At 37.9% G+C, this 27,458-nt stretch overlaps 1 pseudogene; it reads left to right on the top strand.

The window, feature by feature from the left end:
• The window catches only part of LOC131071539 (uncharacterized), a 40,592-nt pseudogene extending 14,760 nt beyond the window's left edge, over positions 1 to 25,832 (top strand).
• The last annotated feature ends 1,626 nt before the right edge of the window (positions 25,833 to 27,458 follow it).

The raw sequence follows: 27,458 nt of genomic DNA on the forward strand, positions 1-27,458 counted from the left end.
CTAACCTCTTGTTTTTGGATATGATCAGTTGTAGAGGGGTATAAAAACCTTGAGGAAACAATTCCGAAGGGGATACTATACGGAGAAAGTATCTATGACTGCAAACAATAAGAAATTCTGAGTTTTTCCTGCAAATTGTGAGGTTTTGGCACGTGGTACAGAGTTGTACAGATTGGGACCAATCCCCAATGTTGTCATTTTTTTAGTGCAATGAGTTACCAATTATTTGGTCATGATTTGAGGTCTTGATTGTTTGTTTTGCTCCAGACATATAAGTTTTGTTGTAGGTACCTGGAAAACCAGGGTTTTGCCTTCCCATGGCCATAACTTGCAACCTGTTCATCTAGAACTCATGGAAGTGGATGGGGTGCAAGTGTGGCCTATGTATTCTATGATTCCAAAGGAATTTTTTAGGAGGAGAAAGGGAGATGTGCTTTTGACCAGTCCCTAGGTAGACATCTCTATGTGGCTACCTAGCCCTTAGACTGCAATAATTACCCTACAAGACAATTGGCGATGATTTCGAGCATGTAACCCTGGAATATATAATTTTTTATGGTTCCCCACATGCCCATGGGGTTTTGGTTGTAAGGTGTGTTCATTATGATATAGCTTATTCACAAATGGAGGCCTAATTATCCCTTAACGACAGTTGGTTATCACCGGGTTCAGACATTTCCTTGCCAGATCTTGACCTCTCCTTTTGGGGGATTGTGTAAGACCATAAAGGGAATCCGAATCTATGATTTATTTGTCAGGGTGTTTGGAAAAGTTTAGACTTGAGGTCCCATTACCCGTCTCCAAGGGCTACAAGCAAATAGGCCTAATTGTGAAGAGGTCATAAGGAATTGGGTTGAATCCTTGAACCTAGTGTTTGGTATGGTCCATGTGAGTGTTGTATGATCCAAAATAGGTGTTGTGAAGGTCAAGAACCTTGGGAGGATTCATGATGCACATTGGAGCAAATTAACCAATTAGAGTAGTATGAATCTTGGAGTGAGATGATGAATTGGAACTAAGATTGTAGAGTCTTGCCTTGTAGGATCCTATTGATGTGTTGAGGGGTTAGTGTCATACATCTTGAAGTGTTTGACAAGATACAAGGAGGTCTCTATATCAAGTGGTATCAGAGCTAGTAACGACTTTCGTAAAGAGATAGTGATTTTGAGAAAATGGTAGAGGGAGAGGAAGAAGTCCCTAGGGGACCAATCACCAACCTAGAATTGGAAAAGATTGTGAGAGAGAAGGCCAATGCTTACAAGGCCATGCAGAAGGAGATAGAGAGGTTGAGGGGTAGAGTAGATGGAAAGGAAGATGGAGGAAGTGGTAGTAGTGAGGAAGGGGATGAAGATGAGATCCCTATGTCGGAGGAAGAGGTGATTCCTCTTGACCAGAGGCACTTCCTTAATGCCCTCAAGTCTATGGAGAGAAGAACCATGGAGGAGAAGAATGACTTGCTAACTTTCACTGGGAAGATGGAACCAGATGTAGTGGTGGATTGGATAGACTCCCAATCTAGTTTCTTTGAATGTGAAGACATTCCAGGGCACTAGAAGGTGAATATTGCTAAATCCAAGTTGAAGGGAGCCACCCTAGCTTGGTGGAACTTTGTCTAGGAAGAGAGAGAAAATGAAAACAAGCCCAAGATTGTTTCTTGGAAAAAGATGGTTGCCTTAGTAAAGGAGGCTTATGTACCCAAGGATTATGAAGTTCAACTCCACAAGAGGAGACAAAATCTCAAGCAAAAGGAGATGGATGTGAACTCTTACACTGAGAAATTCCAAAGGCTATGTATGAAGATTAAGACAAAGGAGGAGGAGAGTGAAAAGGTTTCCTGGTACCTAAATGGGTTAAGGTACAACATCCAAGAAGAACTAAACCTCCTTAGCCCAAATATAGTTGGTAAATGCTATCAACTTGCCATCAAGGTGGAAGGGAAAATCAAAAGGAGATGAGAAGAACAATAAAGGAAGAGGAAGACAGTAGAGGGGTGGAAGAAATTTTTTTAGAGGTAAGGGAAATGATTTTGGAAACCATGGTGAAACAAATCAAGAAGGCACTAAAGGAGAAAGTAGTCAAAGTAACAATGGAGGATACAATCAGAGGGGTAACTTCAAAGGAAGAAGACCACCATTTAGGGGAAGATCTCAAGGTAGAGGTCCAATTAGATTCTATTACTGCAATCAAGAAGGGCACATGGCCAATAGGTGTCCTGACAAGCCTACTAGTTCCATGGGGGAAAGGAGAAGTAACTTGATCCAAGAATCTGATTGCCGAAGTGTGGCAAGTGCAAATACATGCCAGAGTGTCAATACTCTTGATAGCTATGGTTACCCTAAAAGAGGTGAGGCTTTGATGATCAGAAGAACAGTAACTACCATGAAGTTGGCTGACAAAGAACCCCCACAGAGAAAGTCTCTATTCAAGACCACTTGCAAAGTAGGTGGAAAGGTATGCAAGGTTCTAATAGATTCTGGATCAACTAAAAGCTTTGTGTCTCTAGAAATGGTGAAGAAGCTAAAATTGAGAAGACTACCTCACCCTTACCCCTACAAGGTCTCATGGCTCACCCAAGGTCAACAAGCTATTGTGGAAGAGCAGGCTTGGGTAGAATTCTAGATTGGATCCTATAAGGATAGGTTGTTGTTTGATATTACAAAGATGGATGCTTTCCATCTCCTATTTGGGAGACCATGGCAATTTGATTTGAAGGCACAACATGATGGTGCTAGGAACACATATTCAATCACCAAAGATAGTAAGGGGATAGAGTTGTTACCTTTGATGGAGAGTGAGGAGAAAATAAAAGCAAAGGAGGCCAAGGTGTTGGTGGTAGGAGGAAAGCAATTATTGAAGAAGATAGTAGATGAAGGCATTGTTTGTTATGCTCTTATTCCTAGTCCCAAAGTGACAAAGGTGGAGAAGTTTAAAGACAAGAAAGGAGACAGATTGAGGTTGGTTGACCCTACAATGCAGCAGTTACTAAAAAAGTACAAAGGTGTCATCTCTGATGGCATTCCAAATACACTACCTCCTATGAGGGATATAACCATTACATAGACCTTATACCTGGATCCACCCTGCCTAACAAAGCAGCATATAAGCTCACCCCAGATCAGAATGTTGAGATGGCAAAATAGGTTGAAGAATTGTTGGAGTCCAGACTGATTTGCAAAAGTTTGAGCCCATGTGCAGTCCATGCAGTCTTGGCACCCAAAAAGGAAGGCACTTGGAGACTTTGCACTGACTCAAGGGCTATCAAGAAAATTACTATTAGGTATAGATTTCCAATGCCTAAGATTGAGGATTTGTTATATTTCTTGGGGGGTGCTAGATATTTTACAAAAATTGACTTGAAAAGTGGCTACCATCATATTAGGATTAGGTTGAGAGATGAGTGGAAGACTGCATTTAAAACAAATGAGGGGTTGTAAGAGTGGAAGGTCATTCCCTTTGGCTTATCTAATGCACCTAGTACCTTTATGAGGTTAATGAATGAAGTATTGAGGGATTTCATAGGAAAATTTGTCATAGTCTATCTAGATGACATTCTAATTTTTAGTCAAACCAAAGAAGAGAACCTAAATCATGTAGACCTGGTCATAAGGAGATTGTATGAAGAGAAATTAATGATCAATTTGGAAAAGTGTTTCTTTATGCAGGAAGAGATCATTTACTTGGGATTTGTAATCTCATATGGTGAGTTGATAATGGATCAAGAAAAGGTGAGTGCTATATTGTCTTGGCCTACACCTAGAACAATGAATGATGTTAGAAGCTTCCATGGTTTAGCCACATTCTATAGGAAATTTATAAGGGGATTTAGCCATATTTATGCTCCAATGCTTGACACCATAAAGGGAGGATAAAAGTGCAGGTTCAGTTGGACTAAAGAGGCAGATAACTCCTTTGAAACCTTGAAGAAGAAAGTTGCAGAGAAGCCAGTCCTTTCCCTACCCGATTTCAACAAAATATTCCAAGTGGAATGGGATGTCAGTCACATGGATATTGGGGCAGTACTTAGTCAAGAAGGAAGGCCCATTGCCTTCTTCAGTGAGAAATTAAATGAGGTGAAGAGGAGGTACTCATCCTATGACCTATAGATGTATGCTCTAGTGCAATCCTTGAAAAAGTGGAGACACTACCTACTACAAAAGGAATTCATAGTTTTCACAGACAATCAGGCCCCCAGTTTCATAAATAGCCAAGAAAAGTTGAACCATATGCATATGAAGTGGGTAGAGACCCTACAAGCCTTCACTTTCACTCTTAAGCATAAGAAAGGGGTCAAGAATAAGGTGGCAGATGCTTTGAGAAGAAGAGTATTAACCACAAATCAGATCCAGTTGGAGAGTGTTGGAATAGACTCCTTGAAGGCCATGTATGAGGATGATGAAGACTTTGAAGAGATATACAAGGTATGTGCATCTTTTGATGAGCGGTTTCATCTTGATTTTTTTGAATTTCTAATACAAAATGGACTATTGTTTAAGGGTGCATATTTGTGCATACCCAAATGCTCTATGAGACTAAACATAATCAAGGAGAAGCACTGTGGAGTAATGACAGGCCATTTTGGCCTTGACAAGACACTAGACTTGGTGAAGAGGCACTACTTTTGGCCCAAATTGCAGACAAATGTCAGGAGATTTGTGGAGACATGTGTAATATGACAAAAATAAAAGGGGAAGTCCACCAATGTAGGCTTATACCAGCCTTTACCCATTCCTTCAAGACCATGGGAAACTATAAGTATAGATTTTGTTTTAGGATTACCTAGGAAAAGAAAAGGTTATGATAGTGTTTTTGTAGAGGTGGATAGGTTTAGTAAAATGGCACATTTATTTCAATGTAAAACCACTTGTGATGCTTCTTATGTTGCAGACTTATTTTTCAAAGAAATTGTCCGGATACATGTGTGTGGGGTAAAAAGTGACACTAAGCAAACATGCCCTAATCTCACTTTCAATCACACACTTGTGGAATACGAAAGAGCCTAGAGGTATCACACAATTGGCTACTTCTTTCTGTGGAAGAGAGAGCCATGGGCTACCTATTAGGATTTCTATTTCTTTGTTGCAAATAATAGATAAAATGATGCAAGTTCAATTCTTAACCCCAAAGTGCAAGTATGAACTAATAACAAAATTGCAGAATTGAACTTAAACAATGGAAAGCTGTAAACACAAGGACAAGACAAGAATGTAAATGTGTACTTGGTGTTAAAATCTGAGTGAAAATGTTCGGACGGGGGTGTGGGCGCCACTGTCCTGATTCTGCCCCTAAAACTGCTCCTGAAACTGCTGTTTTGCAACCTGAAAAGCTATCAAAAATGTTGAAACTGCTGTCTGACAGAAGGACCAGGGCACCCAGCGCCCCTGTCCCAGGGACCAGGGCACCCAGTGCCCCTATCCTGGCAGGACCAGGGTGCCCCACGCCCCTGTCCTGGTCTTTTGCTCTGAAACTTGGTGTGAACTTCTGTCTCGATCTGCTTCTTCCAGATCTGCAACTTGCGGCGTTGTCCGAATCCCAAAACCTGCACTTATATCTGAAAAGGTATGGTGGGTGGCTATATAGGGTTTTGCCTTAGTCAAACCCCCGCTTTGGTGATTTCCACCTCCATGAATAGCCAAGTTGTATTGTAAAAGTAGTGTGTGTGCAAGATCCTAAAATGAAAGTAACCAAGCTAGAGCAACCTAGAAAGTAAACCCTAATTGCTTGTAAATGATAATGTAAATGCTCCAAATCAAGATGCAAAGTGATCTAAAGCATGAATACAAATGATATAATGGGGCTTATGCAAAGACATGAAAACAACATGAAATCATACCCAACCCCAAGGGAGGGGTACAAGCCAATCTTCAGTCGGTGATCCCTTATTGCTCTTCAATGTCTTCAAAGCCCTAAATGGATGAATGAAATTGATGAATGCTTGATGGATGGATGTTGAATGTTGTTGAAGTCTTCAAAGATCTGCTCTTTCACTACATAGAAGGCCCTTGAAAACAAAATTCCGGATCCTTTCAAATGAAGAAAGAGAGCTCTTATATATGAAACCCTAGGTCTTAATTTCAACTTTTGGCCGACCTAGAGATTGAATCTCCCGCCAATTTCTTGGGGTTAAGATTTATTTTATGATTGGATCGTGCTCCTAAAATTTCGGGAGAAATGTCCAGGACCATGTGCACGCCGGACACCATGGTCCCGACAACTTTTCAACAAATTTTCAGGGCCATCGGATATGATGATTTTAGAGAGAATCCTGAAGTTACAGGTGATTTCGATATGTTTTGACCCCCGAAATAAAGCCCCCAAGTTCAAAATAAGACCTAATTAGGGTTTTAGATTAAATGATGTATTGGAAGAATAAAATGAAAGGGGCACACTTTAATGAAAGGGGCCCAACTTTATGATATGGGAGATGATAAAATAGAACCCTAGACCTAATTACTTTAATTAATTAAGTGCTAAAGGGGAAATGCAATGCAAAATGCAAAATGCACCAAGGCGGGTGCTAAACTAGGTGTGAAATTGTACCACCCTAGCAAGTGCATACAATTTACAACGCTACATTTAGCCCCCACTTTAGCGGTCATATGAACACTACGTGCATATGCAAGCTAAAGTACAGAAAAGTAAACATTATTTGAAAAAGGATATATCCATAAGTCGTCGGATGAAGCCCCCAGCGGTATCTGCAGTACACAGTTAGGAACCACACCCTACAAAACACACGTTAGATCACAAAATCACCTAATGCTTACTAAGGAAGGTGATGAAAATTTGAGGGTAGCTATATGCCCCCCTTGTTTCGGCTTGCTAATTTTAGTGAGTTGAAACAGGGTATCATGTTTACCACTTCGAATTGTTAAAGAATATTGATGACAAATGCTCATAAGAAGATTTGATATGAGATCAGAAACTAATGGAGAATCATTTGGTAAGAAAGAGGACTAAATCTCGATTCCAACACAACAAAGAGTGTGAGGATTTGAGAGTTCTCTAACACAAGATGAAGGATGTAAATGGAAACAAAATGCAAAGAGAAGAAAGAAAGGAAAAAAAGCATGAATACACACATTGGTGATCCATGAGAAGAATAGTGAGAGAGAAAACATGGACTTCTTGCCCCTAGATCTTGTCTAGGTGATCCATGGGAAAAAGGACATGGAAAACTAGCCCCTAGAGTTTGTCTAGGTGATCCATGTAAGGGAGGAGAGTGAGAAAGTCTAGCCTTATGCCGCTAGTTCCACTCAACCTCGTGCATGTGTGTGTAAGGGAGGTTAGAAGCACCTCATAGGAGTCTATTCCCGAGTATGCTACAACTTGTATATGTATAGTACAAAAGTGTGAGATCTCGCTCTAAGAGTCTGTGCTCTAGTTCCGAGAATAATCACCTTGCATAAAAGAAAAATGGAGACATCTCGCTCTAAGAGTCTGTGCTCTGGTTCCGAGAATGACCCATTGCTCAAAAAGTGTAACGTTTATGTCATAAGCAAAGTAGAACAAGGATACCTACCTTCATCACAAAAGAAGATACCCCAAAAATGCAACAATGTCATAGATCCAAGCAAGAGAGTTTTGCACTCTTTAAGCAAGGATAAGATAGTTGAAAAGGGATATCTTGTAGTATGTGTAAAGGAGATCCTTAGAGGAGAAGAGATCTTTGTACAAAAGACACCTATCCCCGAGAGGAATTGTTTTAAACACCTTCTAAAATAAGGCAAAGAAGAGAATAAGAATGCAATACTTCCTTCTTTTGCGAGATGAAAGTGATTCTTAATGAAGGATGACGCTCTTTTTAACCCGATTGGGAGAGTGAATTCATTATGGATGTATTTTACCAAGCGAAAAAGAGGTTGTAGTCAAGGACTTACACCTCTTGTAAGAGAGAATCCTTGAACAAACAACAACAAATGCATACAAGGAATAACATCAAGTAATAAAGTTCACACCATCCACGAAATAGGAAAAAGTGGATCCTTAGATAAAAATAAGGAAAGATCATTGCCTCCCAAGGATAAGGATAATGAGAAAGACTTACACAATCTTCTAGGGAGAGATTTAGACATAAGAAAAATGTACTACATACTCACATGAGTTCATGCAAGCAAGACATTAGTGTATGTAAAATGCTCCTCACAGGAAGTGGGTAAGGTAAGAAAGAGAATACACATCTTCTCCCATATCTAGGAAAAGAGGATTCTAAAAAAGATGATCAATATTTCCACATTATTACCCCATAGGAACAAGAGATAACATAGAAAATTAGGCTATTATGTTGCTTCAAAAATATGATTGCACTTGAAATTGTACCATCATGAATGACAATGAGCCCCCAGTAAATGAGCTACCAATGTCACATAATGATGAGCAACATAATAGCCATTAATGTTATTTAAAGACATGATAGATTGAATGAGGTATTTGAATATGACATGCTAAATGCTCAACTATAAGTGAGATCAAAAACATGTATAAAATGATAAAAATTGAAGAAGAAAAGTCACAAGAAATCTTAGAAGAGGGATGAGTGTAATTTATTAGAGCCTTATCCTTGGAGGAAAGGACTTTATGATGAATAGGAGATAAAGATTCATAAGTGGATTTAGAAATTTGAGGGGAGTCATAAAGAGATTTGTTCATCGTCAAGATTTCCTTATGAGGGGAATGAGAGTTGATAGAAGTAGAAGATGATTTAGTTGAAGTGAGATCATCATCACTACTAAATATAGCATTCACATTGAGAGATGGTCTTTTAGATGCTATGGTGGGCTTAGAAAGATTATATCCAAGTCCAAATGAATATTCATGCATGTTATGTTCTAAAGGAACTTTAATTCCTTGTTCATTTGCGCCACAACCATTTCCACTATAGCCACTCTTAGCCAAAATATGGAAACCACGACCATAACGATTAGCCATTTCAGAAAGAAAAGGTGGTTTTTCATAAGACAAAGAATCAAATTCTTGAGAATTAGAGGTGTGAGGAGAAGAAGTTTGAGAAGCGGCCACAAAATTATTGCTCATAGGTTCAGGTAAGACTGATTGATCTCTAGTTTCTTCCTTCTTTTTAACTTTAAGCTCTCTAGGAGGAACCCTATACTCACCTAAAAAGGTGGGATTGAAATCAAGAGATCCCCAATCGTCTTCTACGAGAACCTTCTCAGGATCAAAAGCCTTTTCATGTGTAGATTCAAGTTGAGAAGAATCTTCTTTAGGAACTTCAGACTCATCCAAAGAATTTTGATTATCAAAGGGTGATGATTCATCCATAGGTATCTTGTTTAACGAGTCATCACTAGAAGAGGAAGGCTTAGAAGAACTCCCTTTGGAAGTAGATGTTTGCAAACAAGCTTGAAAATTAGTATCACCTATCAAGGTATATGTCTTATTATTATAAATAAATTTAACTTGTCTATGCAATGTAGAGGGGACAGCTTGCATACTGTGAATCCAAGGTCTCCCTAATAACAAGTTGTATGTTAGATTTCCTGACATAACATGGATAGGAGTAGGCAAAGTAATAGGTCCCACTGTGATGGGTAAGGTGATAATACCTAATGAAGACTTAGCCACATTATCAAAGCCTCGAATGGGACAAGAGTCAGGCTCAATAAGGGATGTATCCACATTCATCTTATGCAATAGATTAATGCTACACACATTAAGGCTAGAACCATTATCTACCAGTGTTCGTCTTATAGCAGTGTCATTTATGATAACCACAATCATCAAGGGATCATATTGATATTGAATTTCGCTAGTAGGCAACTCATCTTGAGTAAACACAATTTGAGCTTTAGGATTCATCACAGAGTTAACCAAAGACACTATATTACTAGATGTATTAGGTGGAGGAACATTCAAATCTTTCAAGGCATCTTGTAACATTCCATGATGAGCGGAAGAAGTTTGGATCAAATCCCAAAGGGATATCTTAGCAGGAGTAGTTTTAAGTTGTTCTATAAGATCATAGTCCTTACTAAGCATTTGTGAAATACGAGGAGCTTGAGGAAGAATAGGTTGGGAAGGGGGAAGTGAAGTTGGGATAACTAGAGGAGGATTAGGTTGCCTATTATTTCTTGTGTTATAGGTATGAGCAACTGCATGATAACTCTCTCTAGTCAGTTGCTTAGCATACTCATAAGGGCTCTTAGTAGAATAACCTCCTTGAAAATTAATAATAGGTTTCTTAGGAGTGCAAAAAGAATCATTAGCATAACCACAATTGAACCACTAAGATAGGCTTATTTAAAGGTTGAGAATTTTGAGAAGGACAAGCACCTTGGACAGTGAAGAGAGGTTTGTTAGGTGTTTCATTCACACGTATCAAATTAATTGAGGATGGTTTAGAGGAATGAACAAAAGTGTTGGAAGAATTATTGATAGTCTTCTCTTGCACTAAAATCTTATCACGGATTAAATCAATTCTAGGAGAGAGACAAGGGGTAGGAATTGATGTTCTAGTAGGAAGAGTAATACTAGGAAAGGTCATATCATCCTCTATCATCAAAGGATCTACATGGGGAATAAACTCTCTAGGAGAAGGATCAAAATTACTCTCTAAAGTCTCACTTTTGAGAGGGAGATCTTTGAAAGAGATGTTAACCATCTTGCTTTGAACTAGGGTTTCCTTATGAGTAGAACCAAGTTGAGGAGAGGGAGATGCTTTATTTTTAGAGGGAGAATAATTGAGATTCAAGGAAGGTGAGAAACTATCAAGGGAGTTTTCAATCTTGATTTCATTCCCTTTGGCTAGGGGTAGAGAATAATCTATACCTTCTTCTAATGGTTCATCCCAAATAGTGAGGTTGTTAAAAGGAATGTTTGAAGTATTGTCAATTTCGGGAGAGGAGATAACATTGTTTATTAATTCCTCATCCTTAGGAGGGAGAGCATCAGTAGATGTGTTAAACTCATCCTCTTTCCTCAAAATATGTTCAATATGATCTTTAGGGGAGAGATAATTAAGGAAATTGCTTATTATTTCATCTTCTTTCTCTAAGGGATGCTTATGGGTAAGACAAACTTTAGGAGAAGGGTAAGCATTTATCATTAATTCATCATCTCTAGTTGGAATTTTGTTGGAAAAGGAAATGCCATCACTAGGAAATGTAAGGATAATGTCATCTTCTTGCACAAAAGGATCCTCATGAAGGGAGTGTTTTTTAGGAGGAACATGAACATATTTCTCCAAAGATTCATGCTTAGGAAGGAGATCTTTGAAAGAAGTGTTCATAACCTCCTGTTGCACTAACATGCCCCCATTGGAAGGACCAACTTTAGGCGAAAATAAGTCAATGTCCATCAATGCATTTTCACTTAGAGAGGCATCATGTAGGGAAGGTGAATTAACATTAAGAAAGGTGTTTATGATATCATTCTCTTCCTCTAGGATAGCTAAATAGGAAGGGCACATTTTAGGAGAATTGTCAAGATCACTCTTAAAGTCTTCATCCTTAGAGCATGGGAGAGTCTCAAAGGGATTGGTAGCAACTCTTTTAGGCACTAAAATGTTGTTATAGATGGGGGGAGGTTCTTTAGGAGAAGGAAAAATTGAAACAAGGGAAGCTAACCCATTATCACATCTATGAAATGAATGCATCATGACAACAATTTTCCTCTTTCAAATGATAACACATGCAAAATAGAAGGGAATGTTTAATGTTAACCAATGCAAGCACTTAGAATGTAGATTTAGAAAATGAAATTTATGATTCAGATGAGTTCCTAAATCAGATTTGAAATTATTGATCCCAATTAAGCTATCCACAAGTTCAACTTTGAATTGAAAAATTAGGGTTTTAGCAAAAATTTCCTCTAGATTTTTTTGAATCTTGCAAGAAATTAAAACTTGTAAATACAAATTTGATTTTGAAATAGCATAAACACTCAAATTTGAAAACATAAATCAGAATTAGAGAAGATTGGAATTCACGTCGGGTTCACCAAAATGTGTGGGGGAAAAAGTGACACTAAGCAAACATGCCCTAATCTCACTTTCAATCACACACCTGTGGAATACGAAAGAGCCTAGAGGTATCACACAATTGGCTACTTCTTTCTGTGGAAGAGAGAGCCATGAGCTACCTATTAGGATTTCTATTCCTTTGTTGCAAATAATAGATAAAATGATGCAAGTTCAATTCTTAACCCCAAAGTGCAAGTATGAACTAATAACAAGATTGCAGAATTGAACTTAAATAATGGAAAGCTGTAAACACAAGGACAAGACAAGAATGTAAATGCATATCTGGTGTTAAAATCTGAGTGAAAATGTTCAGGACGGGGGTGTGGGCGCCACTGTCCTGATTCTGCCCCTGAAACTGCTCCTGAAACTGCTGTTTTGCAACCTGAAAAGCTGTCAAAAATGCTGAAACTGTTGTCTGACAGAAGGACCAGGGCACTTAGCGCCCCTGTCCCAGGGACAAGGGTGCCCAGCGCCCCTGTCCTGGAAGGACCAAGGTGCCCCACACCCCTGTCCTGGTCTTTTGCTCTGGAACTTGGTGTGAACTTCTGTCTCGGTCTGCTTCTTCCAGATCTGCAACTTGTGGCGTCGTCCGAATCCCGAAACCTGCACTTATATCTAAAAAGGTATGGTGGGCGACTATATAGGGTTTTGCCTTAGTCAAACCCCTGCTTTGGTGATTTCCACCTCGACGAATAGCCAAGTTGTATTGTAAAAGTAGTGTGTGTGCAGACCTTGTGTGTGTGCAAGATCCTAAAATGAAAGTAAGCAAGCTAGAGCAACCTAGAAAGTAAACCCTAATTGCTTGTAAATGATAATGTAAATGCTCCAAATCAAGATGCAAAGTGATCTAAAGCATGAATACAAATGATATAATGGGGCTTATGCAAAGACATGAAAACAACATGAAATCATACCCAACCCCAAGGGAGGGGTACAAGCCAATCTTCAGTCGGTGATCCCTTATTGCTCTTCAATGTCTTCAAAGCCCTAAATGGATGAATGAAATTGATGAATGCTTGATGGATGGATGTTGAATGTTGTTGAAGTCTTCAAAGATCTGCTCTTTCGCTGCATAGAAGGCCCTTGAAAACAAAATTCCGGATCCTTTCAAATGAAGAAAGAGAGCTCTTATATATGAAACCCTAGGTCTTAATTTCAACTTTTGGCCGACCTAGAGATTGAATCTCCCGCCAATTTCTTGGGGTTAAGATTTATTTTATGATTGGATCGTGCTCCTAAAATTTTGGGAGAAATGTCCGGGACCATGTGCACGCCGGGCGCCATGGTCCCGACAACTTTTCACCAAATTTTCAGGGCCATCGGATATGATGATTTTAGAGAGAATCCCGAAGTTACAGGTGATTTCGAGATGTTTTGACCCCCGAAATCAAGCCCCCAAGTTCAAAATAAGACCTAATTAGGGTTTTAGATTAAATGATGTATTGGAAGAATAAAATGAAAGGGGCACACTTTAATGAAAGGGGCCCAACTTTATGATATGGGAGATGATAAAATAGAACCCTAGACCTAATTACTTTAATTAATTAAGTGCTAAAGGGGAAATGCAATGCAAAATGCAAAATGCGCCAAGGCGGGTGCTAAACTAGGTGTGAAATTGTACCACCCTAGCAAGTGCGTACAATTTACGACGCTACAACATGGTTTTCCTTTGACCATAGTCTTTGATAGGGATGTGAAATTAGACACTTCTGGAGGAATCTTTGGAAGAATCTAAGAACAAATCTAGACTTCTCCTCAGTCTACCATCCCCAAACATATGGCAAACTGAAGTTGTAAACATATCATTGGGAAATCTGCCAAGATGTTTAACTAGGCAATATGGAGAGAAGTGGGATAGCATACTATCTTAGGCAGAATTCTCTTATCATGATACAATAAATAGAAGCACTAGTAAGTCACCCTTCCAGGTTGTGTATGGCATCCACCCAAGAGGTGTGTTGGAGTTAAGGGAACTACCTCAAGGAGAAGCCATTAGTGCAGATGGAGAAACCTTTGCCACCACCATAAAGGAGATACATGACCAAGTTAAATATCACCTTCAACAATCTGCAGAAAGGTATAAGGCTCATGCTGATAAGAGGAAGAGGGATTTCCATTTTGATGTGGGAGACTTGGTGTGGGTTCACTTGAAGAAGGAAAGACTTCCAAAAGGCAAATACACAAAGCTTATGCAGAGGAAGATTGGACCTTGTCAAATCTTGAAAAAATGTGGACAAAATGCTTATGAACTTCAACTTCCACCTGATCTTGGTTTGTCACCCATTTTTAATGTATGTGACTTAACTCTTTACAAATGTAGTGTTGTTGCAGGAGAAGAAACCATTCAGGTTGTAGCAGATGATGGTATTCCCAAACATGAACCACCAAAATTGCATAAAGTTTGGACACCAAGGTTGCAAAGAAGATAAGGAACAAAGTATATATGGAGTATTTGGTGGCTTGGTAGGGACAACTAGATTCTGAAGCAGTCTGGATGACAGAACAACAAATCAAAAACCATGGTGCAGATCTGCAGACTCTCATCTCAAGTGGACTTGAGATTTCTTTTTCTGGGGAGTATGGTGCAGAGGCACCCCTTCAAAATGATCATTTAGTCTTAGAGGAGGAAGTATGAGACCATAAACATGTCTTAAGATGTTTTCCTTGTGTTTTCAATTATGCATTTTGTGTTTGTAATAAAAGACCCCATCTTGTGAGCCAAACTCCTATTCTGGCATCTTGATAAGCCAATTAGGACTTTTGGACAAAAGGGGACTAAATATGCTTAGCATAGGTTTTTCCTAGTGATTTTAGTTGTTTTATGTGCTTCTAGAGTGTTAATAGGTGTTAGTCTTGACCCAATTCATTCGGGTGCAAGAAATGACATTTTTGACAACTTTGTCAAAAGTTGTCATGAGCAACTTTTGTGCAACTTTTTGAATTTTTGTTGGTTTAACTCCTCCAATGGCTCTAACCCATTTTTTTCAGTTATGAGCAGTTGTAGAGGTGTATAAACACCTTGAGGAAACAATTCCCAAGAGGAGACTGTATGGAGAAAGTATCTATGATTGCAAACAATAAGAAATTCTGAGTTTTTCCTGCAAACTGTGAGGTTTTGGCACATGGTACGGAGTTGTATGGATTGGGACTGATACCCAATGTTATGATTTTGTTAGTGCATTGAGTTACCAATTATTTGGTTTTTATTTGAGGTCTTAATTGTTTGTTTTTCTCTATATATATAAGTTTTGTTGTAGGTACCTAGAAAACCAGGGTTTTGCCTTCCCATGGCCATAACTTGCAACCTGTTCATCTAGAACTCATGGTAGTGGATGGGGTGCAATTTTGGCCTATTTATTCTATGATTCAAAAGGAATATTTTAGGAGGAGTAAGGGAGATGTGTGTTTGACTAGTCCCTAGGTAGACATCTCTATGTAGCTACCTAGCCCTTAGACTACAATAATTACCCTACAAGACAATTGGCGATGATTCCAGGCCTGTAATTTTGGAATATATAATGGTTTATGGTTCCCCACATTCCCATGGGGTTGTGGTTGTAAGGTGTGTTCATTCTGATATAGCTGCTTCACAAATGGAGGCCTAATTAGCCCTTTAGGATAGTTGGTCATCACCGGGTTCAAACTTTTCCTTTCCAGATCTTGACCTCTCGTTTTGGAGGATTGTGTAATACCATAAAGGGTATCTGAATCTATGATTTATTTGTTAGGGTGTTTGGAAAAGTTTAGACTTGAGGTCCCATTACCCATCTCCAAGGGCTACAAGCAAATAGGCATAATTGTGAAGAGGTCATAAGGAATTGGGTTGAATCTTTGAAACCAGTGTTTGGTCTAGTCCATGTGAGTGTTGTATGATCCAAAATAGGTGTTGTGAAGGTCAAGAACCTTAGGAGGCTTCATGATTCACATTGGAGCAAATTAACCAGTTTGAGTAGTATGAATCTTGGAGTGAGATGAGGAATTGGAACTAAGATTGTAGAGTCTTGCCTTGTAGGATCCTATTAGTGTGTTGAGGGGTCAGTGTCATACATCCTAAAGTGTTTTACAAGATACAAGGAGTTCTCTGCATCATAATGAAGATAGTAGGATAACATGGATGAAGCTTGCCCCCAAGTGTAGAGTGCAAGAGAGGGTATTACACATGATGCTTGTTTGCCAAGTTTTCATCATGGTACTTACCCAAGGCACCACAAGAAGTAGTTTTGACCATTGGATGAAATGATTTTCTTTACTTTTTTTCTTTTTTTTTCTTTGTGCTTTTTTGGATTGATAAAGATGAGGATAAGGGGATATGGCAGATAGTGGATGCATGAAGGAGGAAGGGAGGACTCAAGAATCTAGTTCCTTGGATGGTATTCCTTAGTATTTTAATTGGGGAGATATAATGGATGGTGGATAATGGATGAGGTTTTGAAAAATTTGTGGAAGATCAACATTGGCACACACCTTGAAGAGTGGTGGAGTAGTGGAGGAGAGGGTTTTGAATTAGATGGATGATAAAGTTTGGATTTTGGGACATGAAGACCCAAAATAGAAGGGGATGATAGAGTTGGGATGGTGGATTTTGGGACATAAGGACCCAAAATGGATTTTGAAGATGGAGGAGTGTTAGATGGAGGATTGGAGGACTTATGAATGGATGGAGCTTTTGGATCAGAAAGTTTGGATGCCAATTTTGATTGTTCTACTTCTAGAAGTATCTTAGGAATCCACATAGTTTTTGATTTTTTTCTTTTTAGGCCTTTGCGGCCTTTTGGATTGTCCCATCTTTCAGATCATATTTCTCTTTTGAGCATGTCATTTTGAGGGGACATGCTTATCCTTTGATTTTTTTGGATTTTGAGATTTATTCTTTTTAGATTGGGCATCCAAATTGCTTCCAATAGAAATGGGATGGACGCATGAAGATGAAAGGGTTGATGGATTTTATGGATGGGATGGTGGAGGGAGAATGTTGGAAGGGATTCAAGGATGTATTTTTTTGTTAATCTCACTTAGGGATAGTAGATGGAGGGATGTAAGGACCCAAAATGATGGAAGGAATGGAGAAAGGAGCGTTGGAACATAGGGGCCCAAAATGGATGTGGAAGATGAGGGATGATGGGATTTTGATTTGCATGAAGGACTTTTGGATTTAGGAGGAATAGAGGATGTACCAACATCTTGTGCATTATCTTGAGGACCCTTATTATTTTGGGAGAAAGATGCGAGTCCATTTTGAGGGGGATGGGAGGTGGAAGGAATTGTAGGCGCTTGAAGATAGCCGGTTTGGATGGGAGTGATGGGATCTAGAGGAGGATTAGTTTCATGTGGGGGATCGGGATTATATGGAGGATCGGGATTATATGGAGAATTGAGAGTGTGAGATGGATTGGGATCATGACATGGAGATGAAGGGATACTTTGATCTTGACTAGGGAGGGTATCATGAGATGGAGTGGGAGGGGTAATTGGATCATGAGATGGAAGAGGATCATGCAATGGAGGGAGAGGGTTGGATAGAGGAATCATATGATCATGAGAGGAAGTGGAGGGGATGGGATCATTAGATGGAGTGGAGAAAGATGCATCATGCAATGGAGAGGATTCTATGCTAGCATGATTTGGAATAAGCCCTTGGCATGTTCAGGGTTGTGGGGGTGGTGTGATGGAGGAGGATATGGAAGATTCGATGTGAGTAGATGGAAGAATCATGGTATCATGAAGTGTGGGGAATTGTGATTTGTTTTGAGGTGGATGGAGGACTTGAGGAGATGCGGCAACTTGATTTCGAGAAGGGGATTTTGTCTCCTTTGCTAGCATGTCTTGGATAAGATCATGAATGATGGACTTGGAGGATGTGGATAATACAGATTTTGGAGGATTAGGATTAGATGGAGGATAAGGATTGGATGGAGAATTGGGATAATGGATTGGAGAATTAGGGGCAGGGTGTGGAGGATTATGGGGTAACAAATTTGGATAGTGAGTGTTGCAAAAGGATAGGGATTGGGATGTAGATGGGAGGGTAGATGAAGGTATATATGTGGATGAGGGATAATATAGAGATACGAATGGGGAATAAGATGGATTTCCCTTTCCAAATATAGAAGCAAGATAAGAGCAGTGATATGGATTGGGATTAGGTGCAATGTGTTGAGGTGGGATGGATGAAGGTATAATAGGTGGATGAGAGATTATGGGATTGACTTGGTAGGTAGGTTGAGGTGGTCGATGAACTTCCATGAGCATCTACTCATACCGAGCTTTAAAATTTTGGGTAGCCATGTTGAGAATGAGGGACTAGATTGGAATTGGATGAATATGTTTTGGAGGAGAAAGATGATGAAGATGTTGATAAATGAATATGAGGATTAGGATTTGGCTTCGAATGATGATGGATTGGATTTGATTGGATTTGGATTAGATTGTATTTGATTTGATTGGATTAGATTGGTTGATGGCTTGATCAAGGATTGATGAAGATTGCACTCTAGTCCTTAGATTAGGATTTTGGGTGGAGGATTGATGATAAATACCACAAACCTAGGTGACAACCAAGGTAGGGTAAAATTTAGACCTGAGGATAATGATAAAAGCCTCTTTTCTACTAAGGATTGACTAATGATCCAAAGAAAAATAAAGATGTAGGATAAGAGTCTTGATCGACTCAAAGGATGAGGCAAAGGTACTTGGGGGGGGGATTATTTCCCAAGTACAAAGGCCAAATGATTAATTGATTAAAGATGAGGTCTAAATAGAACTTCACAAGGCATAAAATCTTAGCATGAGGTTGATTTGATTGAAGGATGATTTGTTTAAGGCAATTGATTGAGGATTGATTTGATCAAAGATGATTGATTAAAGATTGATTGATGTGCTAAGTCCTTAGAAAAGGTTGGTGATGAAAGATCAAATAAGGGAGATAGTGATGATTAGAATAATTACATGACTAGATTATCCTTGGAATGGAAAGGACCTAATAAATGATAGGTTCGAATGGCATATTGTATGAAGGTATGTGACCACCCTAATTTTGACAATAGTTGGTATTGAAAGACAAGTCGGATCATTGGTGTAAAGCTCAGACTCTTAGTTCATCACTTGTATCAAAATCATTTCTATGACCATGAATATAATCATGATATCAGTACAAAAAGGTCCTATGCTTGAGGAAGAGTTTGCAGTTGGTATACCAAAACTTTTGGTGTCTAATGAGTTGTGCTTGAGCTTCTTCTTCTTGATTGGATGATGGATTGACTTCTTAGGATACTTGTACAACTTAGGATTATAAAACATGAGGTGAGCGGAGATTTGATATAGTTTGACTTGTTGGAAAATTTGGACTTAAGTGTGACTTGATCTTGATTAAGGTTGGTTCAAAATTGGACTAGGATATGACTAGGACGAAAACTAGGACATGACTTGGGTATGGCTAGAACATGACATGGTGATGACTAGGGACTATGACTTGGACTAGAATTGACTTGGATTATGATGATTGGGATATTGACTTTGATACACTAATTTTACTCTTGGAAAGAAGACATAGAAAACACATTAGTCATGGACTCAAATAGAGACATCAAGCACAACATGTTATCCTAGGAAGTTGGTTGAGGAGAAAAACCTTTGCTTGCTGACTCAGATACAACACCCAATAGCTAATCAAAATACGGCCTCTGAGTCTCATGCAATGGATTCTCACTGCCATATTTGCTGACTCCAAATGCTAATGGGGGCATGATATGGAAAATCTCTTGGGGGGGAGTTACTATCTCCCTTGCACAAAGATTATCCACCTTTCAGAGGTGAACCAGGTGGCTTCTATTCTTAGGGCTCTTAGTAAGGATTTTTGTTCGAAGACTACCCCTTGTAGTCATGCAAGCATTATTAAGGTCTATATCCCTACAAAGTACCAAGAAAGATATAGTCAAGCAAGCATGATTGATACCTAAAGGCCCTACAAAATGCCCAATATGAAAGTAAATTCTCAAATAGCTCGATCCTCTGAGATTTTCATCCTAAGAGGCCTATTTATTATAGTGAGTTGGAATGCTTGGGTTTTAGTCATACTCACTTGGGTCACTCCCCTCTCACCAACGTCTGTGCGAATGTGCCAGACAGATCGGGAGGGCAGGCCCACTAAAGGTAAAGAGAATGCAAAAAAACTAGAAAAGTTTCAAGGGTTTGGATTTTTGATTGTCTATATAGACAAGAGCATACTCTCCTACCTCTACACTTTCCTCAAACACATAAAAAACATTGTTCTTTTACCCAATTATATTTGAATGCCTAATAAAATAATTAAAAAAGACACAATGTTTGCTTGTATCTCCTTGGGCAACCTACAAAAATAATGTATTAGTAGTTTTTATGGTTTTGAGAAATGAATTCTTCGGCAAGTGGAATCTTGGACCAAAATTTTGTAGAAACACAATTTTGTAGTCTCAAAATGTGTCTTGGACTAATCGGACAAACCTGCAAAACTCACAAAATCTGATTAATACACAAAAATTCTGCAAAAACAATGCTCGGGTTGTTATGCAGATGGCCATGTTGGAGTGCCTGCACAAGCAGTGAAACACCTACGTACGCACTGCAGTAAGGTCCAGAAACATAAAACTGAAAATGTAGGAAAACATCAAAAATTGCTAAAAAAAGGTTATACCTGCAAGCGGTCGTGCTTTTCTCTTGTCAGTCGCGTTGAAGCACGTGCGCTCACGGCAAAACAAAAAAGAACAAGTTAGCGGGTTAGCATAATTTTAAAAATTCAATTTTTTAAATATGAGCAGGATTCTGATTAAGCGCTCGCGCTATTCGCAAAGCACTCATGCTAAAGTGGCGTTTGTAAATAAAAAAGACTAAATTAAAAGGACTAACTAGTTTTTTTTGGTTTTTTTTAATTTTTAACTTTTTATGTATTTTTAGTTGACTAATTGCAAAACAAAAAGTAGGATATGTGAAAACAAAATAAGAAAGTGAATGGAAGAATGCTATAGTTGGACGCGTTGTTTCCTCAGCACTCGTGCTGATCGGGAGACCTGCAAAAAGGCGAGTTAGATAGATTCCAACTCAAATCGCGTGTGCATGCGCCAAAGACCCTATCACCTGCACTGAACCCAAATCGCGTGCCAAATTGTATGCGCTCATGTTGTTCTGATACCTGTGACTAAAAATTACAAAAAAACTTCATAAAATTGTTAAATAACGAATGTGGGTCCCATTAGGCATGCTAGAATAGAGGGAGGAAAAGTGAGTGAGGGGATGAAATGGTTAGATGATCAAACAATAAGCATAAAAGCATTCAAAACACAAAAACCAAGTATACCTTCACAAACTTGTCTTCTCCCTCGGATTGAGCTTGATGAAGTGAAGGCACCCCTTTGATGCTCCACTTGATTTTCTCTTTGCTCATTGTAGATGTGGATTTGTCTTGAATGCTCAACAAGATAGATGGATTAAGGATTTGGATTTGGATCAAGGATATATGGATATGGATAACAAGGATTTGATAGAGGACCATGAGAAAATGATAATAATGTGATAGAGGGATATGAGAGGAGAAATTAGCAGCATGGTGATAGAAGAATGGAAGACTCCTTTATTTGAGAAGGAAAGATGCTCCCTTTTATAGATTGGAGGAGGCCAATGGAGGGCCAATATTGATTTGCTTATGAAGGGCTAAGATTGATTCAAGATAGTAGACATGGATCAAGGATGCATTGGAAAAATAAAAAGGAATATAAAATTCCTTGGGAAAAAGGGGGGAAAGAAATTTGAATTTCAAAATAAGGATGCATAGGGGGATTAAAAAAAATTTGAATTTCTTTGAGAGGTTCAAGATTGATGTGACATGAGTGGGGGAATTTAAACTGGAGAATAATGTTAAGTGAGATTATGAGAGATTTTAGAGAAATTAATTAGCCTGAGTGGGGATTAGGAAAAAGTGATTTGTAGAAATCACATGATTAGGTTAATTAAATAAAATTAATCAATTGAGTGGGTTTAGAGGAAATAATTATTGGACAATAGTGACAGGATTAATTAAATTAGATTTAATTCAAATTGAGAAGGGAGGTGATTTTTAAACCCCCAATTCATCTACCTAGGGTTAGGGTACTTAGGAAGGATGTTAACAAGGTGTTTGAGCTAGTTTTTGGGGGGATCTTTTTAGAAAATAATGAGGGGGAGGTTGGCCGGTATGAAGGGAAGGGAAAAAGGATAAACATGGAGACAGAGCTGAAAGATGGACAACAATTTTGTCATATTGTTTCATTTTTTTGCTTCAAATCCTCGAGGTAAGTACTAAGCCTAGTCCTTATGTGTGTACCTTATTGTGTTTTGCTATGTATATTTTAAGTGCCATGTTGAGATGTATGCTTGAAAAAAGGTTGTGTAATCTTCTGATAACTATGCATGCAACATTTTGTGTGCAATGTTGTGTGCATTATGAGTGCTATGTTGGAGTTCTTCGTGTGTTTGTAGCTGAAAACCTGGTTGGAAACTTACAATTGACTTATGAAGCTATGTGACCACCTATGTGTTTGAATGTACTTTTAAGATGAAGGGTCTTGGTTGAACCTCTTGGCTCGGGGGTATGGTAGGAACCTTTAAGGTTTGATGAGCCATTACGATTCGCTAGTGAATATTCCCCCCTTTGGTTGTTTGCTAACAGAGCAAATGATTCACTGTTGTATTTTTGTTATAGCTGGAAAGTTTTACAAGATTACTAGAAAAAAAGTAACAAATATTACTTGATGTTGCAAAGGTCTTTATACTACAACTAAAATGGTTTCTTCTTATATCAATAATGGGTAAGACTATTCTTAGGGTTTACAGATTAATGTTACTTTTACCCATGTAAAAGGAAGTAAACGATAGTGTGGTTGTTGAAGGAGAATCATGTGTGATGTCTGCATAGGAATGGAAATTGTTATACTTGTGTATTATGTTACAGGAAGCAAAGGACAAGTTATTGTGCATAAGGGCTTAATGTCTTCTATTTGATGTTTCTCAGAACTCTGATAATGGAAAAACCAATGCATGAATTAAATAGTCAAGGGAGGATGAATAGATTTTGGGATTAAAAAAAAAATTATAAATGCGCATATCCCACTTCTATGAGTGGTCTCTTTCAAATACGTGCATATTTCCATTATTGTCTAAAAAATGAGTATTATGCAACAAAGCAATAAGATGAACATATGTATATGGCTATTTATAGATCAATTATTGGTCACTTCTACATGCCTTCCATGGACATGAGAGACCCCTACAAACCTTATACAGTACTCATATATTTGGCCTTGTAAAATGAAAATAAAATAAAATAAATAATAATTAATTTTGAAATAATGATCAAGACCATAGGCATTCCTCTTCTCTCTATCACCATAGAGAAAGCCACCTCTCTGCTCCACCATGGACTTGTCCATCTCTTCTACCCATAGTCATCGCTTAACCCTTTTTGTGCTTCTCTTCTGAGCATAGCGATTAGGGTTTGTGCTTCATCCCAAAATGGATTTGAAATCTTATTCAAAATACTTTATGGATTCAAAAAAATTGGCGCTCAGAATGGATTACGTGAGTATTTTAGAAAACACTGCGATAAACATCTGAACTTTCTTAAATAAAAATATTAAATATCAGACTTGTCATCCCAAATGAGGCAATAGCAATAATAGTTTAAATTTATTAATTTTGACCTTTGCACTAATTAGAACGATCAAGCTTCTGAGTGGATGAATGGTCTAAGACAAAAATATAGACCAAATTTTAACTTGTAGAATTCCATCGGAAAATAAAAAATCTTACAGAAGGCATTTAAAAACAAAATCCTTCTAATAGTAAAGAGGGGAAATAAGCTTATTAGCCAATAGGCTATTCCCTGTGGGAGGCACTCCCACCGAAATTGTCTCAGGTCGATAACTTGTTCTTGCTAGAAACTCTTACTCGCCGGGAAATTGTTTTCCATTCCATTCAGACTCAATAATCATGCAATTACGGTGAGTGGTTAGCAACAGAATTGGCCCTGCAGGTGGACAATGTTGTTCTTCATAGATGTTTTCTAGTCCCTGGCATATATGTTGTGTCATCCAATAGCATTGCAAGTTAACAACTTCCCTACATACCATTCAGCGGCACCGCCAAAAATCTACATTATATTGTAAAAACCAACAAAATCAAGACATGAGCTTTCTGTGATTCGAATTATTACGGTATTGTTTAGCAATTTTCAATACGCGTGTGAATTTAAGACAAAATCAAACATGCTTGAAGAACACAGACAATTATAGTCCAAAATCAAGAGAGTAATTAAATGAAATACATACTGAAGTGTTATTCTATGTATCTGCAGGAGTCATGAGAGGGCATGCATAACATATTGCATAACTTACATTTTAAGTTGTTTTACAAAGCATTATCCTGAGTATAAAGTCTTGATGCTTGGTCGCATTATAGGAGGAATTGCTACATCTCTTCTATTTCCAACTTTCGAGTCATGGCTTGTTGCTAAACATTTCAAGGTAATATCTAGTTCTGTTTGATTAGAAATTCAGAACAATCCATCTCTTTTCTAACAATGCATAACAAAGAATGGTTAGTTAGGTGATTTCATAACTATTAGATTTGCAAGAATAAACTAGGGTTGTGTTACTATTTTCTTTTTACTAAATCTTTCTTCGTTTTTGCAGAGGGGTTTTGATCCACAATGGTTTTCGTTGAGATTCTCAAAGGCAATATTCTTGGACAATGGTCTAGTAGCCATTATGTCTAGGCTCTTTGCTAACACCCTTGTAGACAATCTAGGCTTTGGTCCAGCTTCTTCATTTGATTTTGTTGCATGCTTCCTAGCTATAGGTATGGCTGTTATCTTTTCTACCCTATCATAAAACTATGGAGACCCCTTAGAAAGTAAGGATTTACTCAGACAGTTCAAGGGTGCTGCTTTGGCCATTTCTTCAGGTAATTTCTTAGGCATATGTTAATATGTAAATATCATACTTTTATGAAATCTCTGTAGAATAAACTTAAACATGTAAACCTTTTTCTCTGACAAGTTTTAATGGTTTGTGGAATTTTAGGTGACACAAGACTGCACTTCTAGGAGATATACAATCTTTATTTGAAGGTTCAATGTACACATTTGTGTTTCTCTAGACACCTACTTTGAGCCCAAATGAACAAGATATTTCTCATGGGTTGATATTTGCAACATTTATGTTGGCTTCAATGATGGGAGGTTCCCTGGCCTCTAGAATTTTGGCTCACCCAACCCTCAAGGTGGAAAGCTACATGTAAATTGTATATGTTGTCTCTGCTACAACATTACTCCTTCATGTTATGACAAGTGTATGTCATTTCTAAACTGCCTCTTGTGTCTTCTTGGTTTTTGATTATACATGAGCATCTTGGATATCCAAGATTTTTTCATTGCTTATTTTTAACAATTTTTCTTAGAGGCTAGCACAGAAAAGGCTGGAACATGATGTCAAACTTCTTGGATTTTGTGTATTTGATGCTTGTGTAGGGATATTCTATCCCTCAATAATAAAAATGCAATCACAATATATTCCTGAAGAGGATCGAAGCACAATTATGAACTATTTCTGCTAGTACTGACTTGGGATTAGTATGTTTTTGCAATTTAAATCTTTGTCTTGGCATGAGTAATTTGTTTCACTTAGATGTGAGTTACTTGGAGTCATTTCTTCTTTTTTGTAAGGTCAATGCCTTCCCAATCAGAATCATGTTTGGAATGTGTTCAATCTTCCTATTCATTGTCGCGATTCTTTTTCTTAGGAAATGTGAAAATGGGTTTGCGAAGTTTGTGGGTATAGACTTTGCAAGACTCTAGCCAAGGTAGAATAGGGACTCTTTGTGAATTGGCCAAGGATTAAAAGGGATTCTTAGAGACAATGACCATCAAAGGTGTTTATGATGGCATCTTATTCAAATTCTATAAATCAGACCTAGACAATTATAATGGTTTTGAAGGTTTTTGGACTGTTTAATATGTATATGTCAGGCTTGCAATCATCTACTATATGCTCTACTTTGGCAAAACCCTAAGAGACAATTGTAGGCATGGCTTCACTCATTTGTTTGCCAATTCTCTATCATTCTCATTACACTATTCAACACTTTATGCCTCTTAAGTTGTTCTATAATTTTGTTGTGAAATATTGATTCAATTATGATACCAGTGTTAACAGGTGCCATGGTTGCAGATGGTGTATTATACCCTCCCTTTTTACTGATATATCTCAAATTAAAATGAAATTCAATTTTTAGGGGTTTTTTTCCTACTTAATATGGAAACTATAAGATTAAAATTTATTTTCTGCATGTGTAGCACCTATAGGTCAAGTTTTGATCTAGATGTTGACATCAAGGTCTAGTATTTCAGCCACAAACACTTGAAGGACTACTTTTTACTTCATAGAGTAAGTCATAGTTATGCTTTTATTTTAAATTTATTCTTTATTTATTTTCTATGCTATGTTACAACATGTTTATTTCTTAAAAACTGTAATTAATTTGAAGCTATTAATAAATTATTTTCACATAAATTTTGCAGATGCCTTCATTCCTTGAAATTTTGTCATCATGCTTATTCTTCGAAAGAACTACCGGCTTTACCATTGCACCTCATCCAGGTGCAAGCGCTAGTTATAGCCATTCCTCACAATTATTTAGGGCCACATAGGAATTCATAAAAATTCTCCCCTTAAATGACGGATGTGTTTATTTGTATCTACATTAAATGTGTTACTTTATATTTACCTAAAGCTTTTATAAAAGTGAATCCATACGGTAGGAAAAATGAGAATAAAGGTATAGTTTAGTATTTTCATTTTAAAGATAGGAAAAGTGAAGCTTATGTCCCATAATAATAAGATAAAACAGTAAGCCCATGTTTTTCATATTTAAATAATTGTAAAAAGAAAACAAGTCCTTACCCAATTATATAATTACTTTTGTTAATAAAAGATTTTACTTTAAGTTAATATAATTTTTTTATGATTTTTTTTGGTTGGTAAAATGTTATATATTTTATTAATAATAATAAAGTTGCAATTACATCATTTTCATCGTAATTTAATTCAAAATGGGCAACTCCTACCTTCCACCACTATCTCCCAGTCCATCAAAATACAAAATATACTATCATGAGTACGAAAATAGAGAATACCCTCCCCTCCCTACCTTCAATACCCTGAGGGCATACTGAATACGACCCTCAACATCTACATCTAGGCAATCCAAAAAAATAGTATGCAAACTCCATCATATCGACATGATTGTGAAAAATACAAAACAGGCTCCCACATAATAATCTTTATACATTACCCTACCCCTGACATGCTTGCCTCACCTTTCCTTGCCATTGTCTTCTATAGACACCTTGACCACACATTGCACCATTGTCCTCTATCTCAGCCACTTCAACTCCCCCGCTTGCCACACCTCATCGTAGCCT

The sequence above is a fragment of the Cryptomeria japonica genome, chromosome 11, assembly GCF_030272615.1.
Source record: "Cryptomeria japonica chromosome 11, Sugi_1.0, whole genome shotgun sequence".
Classification (NCBI taxonomy): domain Eukaryota; kingdom Viridiplantae; phylum Streptophyta; class Pinopsida; order Cupressales; family Cupressaceae; genus Cryptomeria; species Cryptomeria japonica.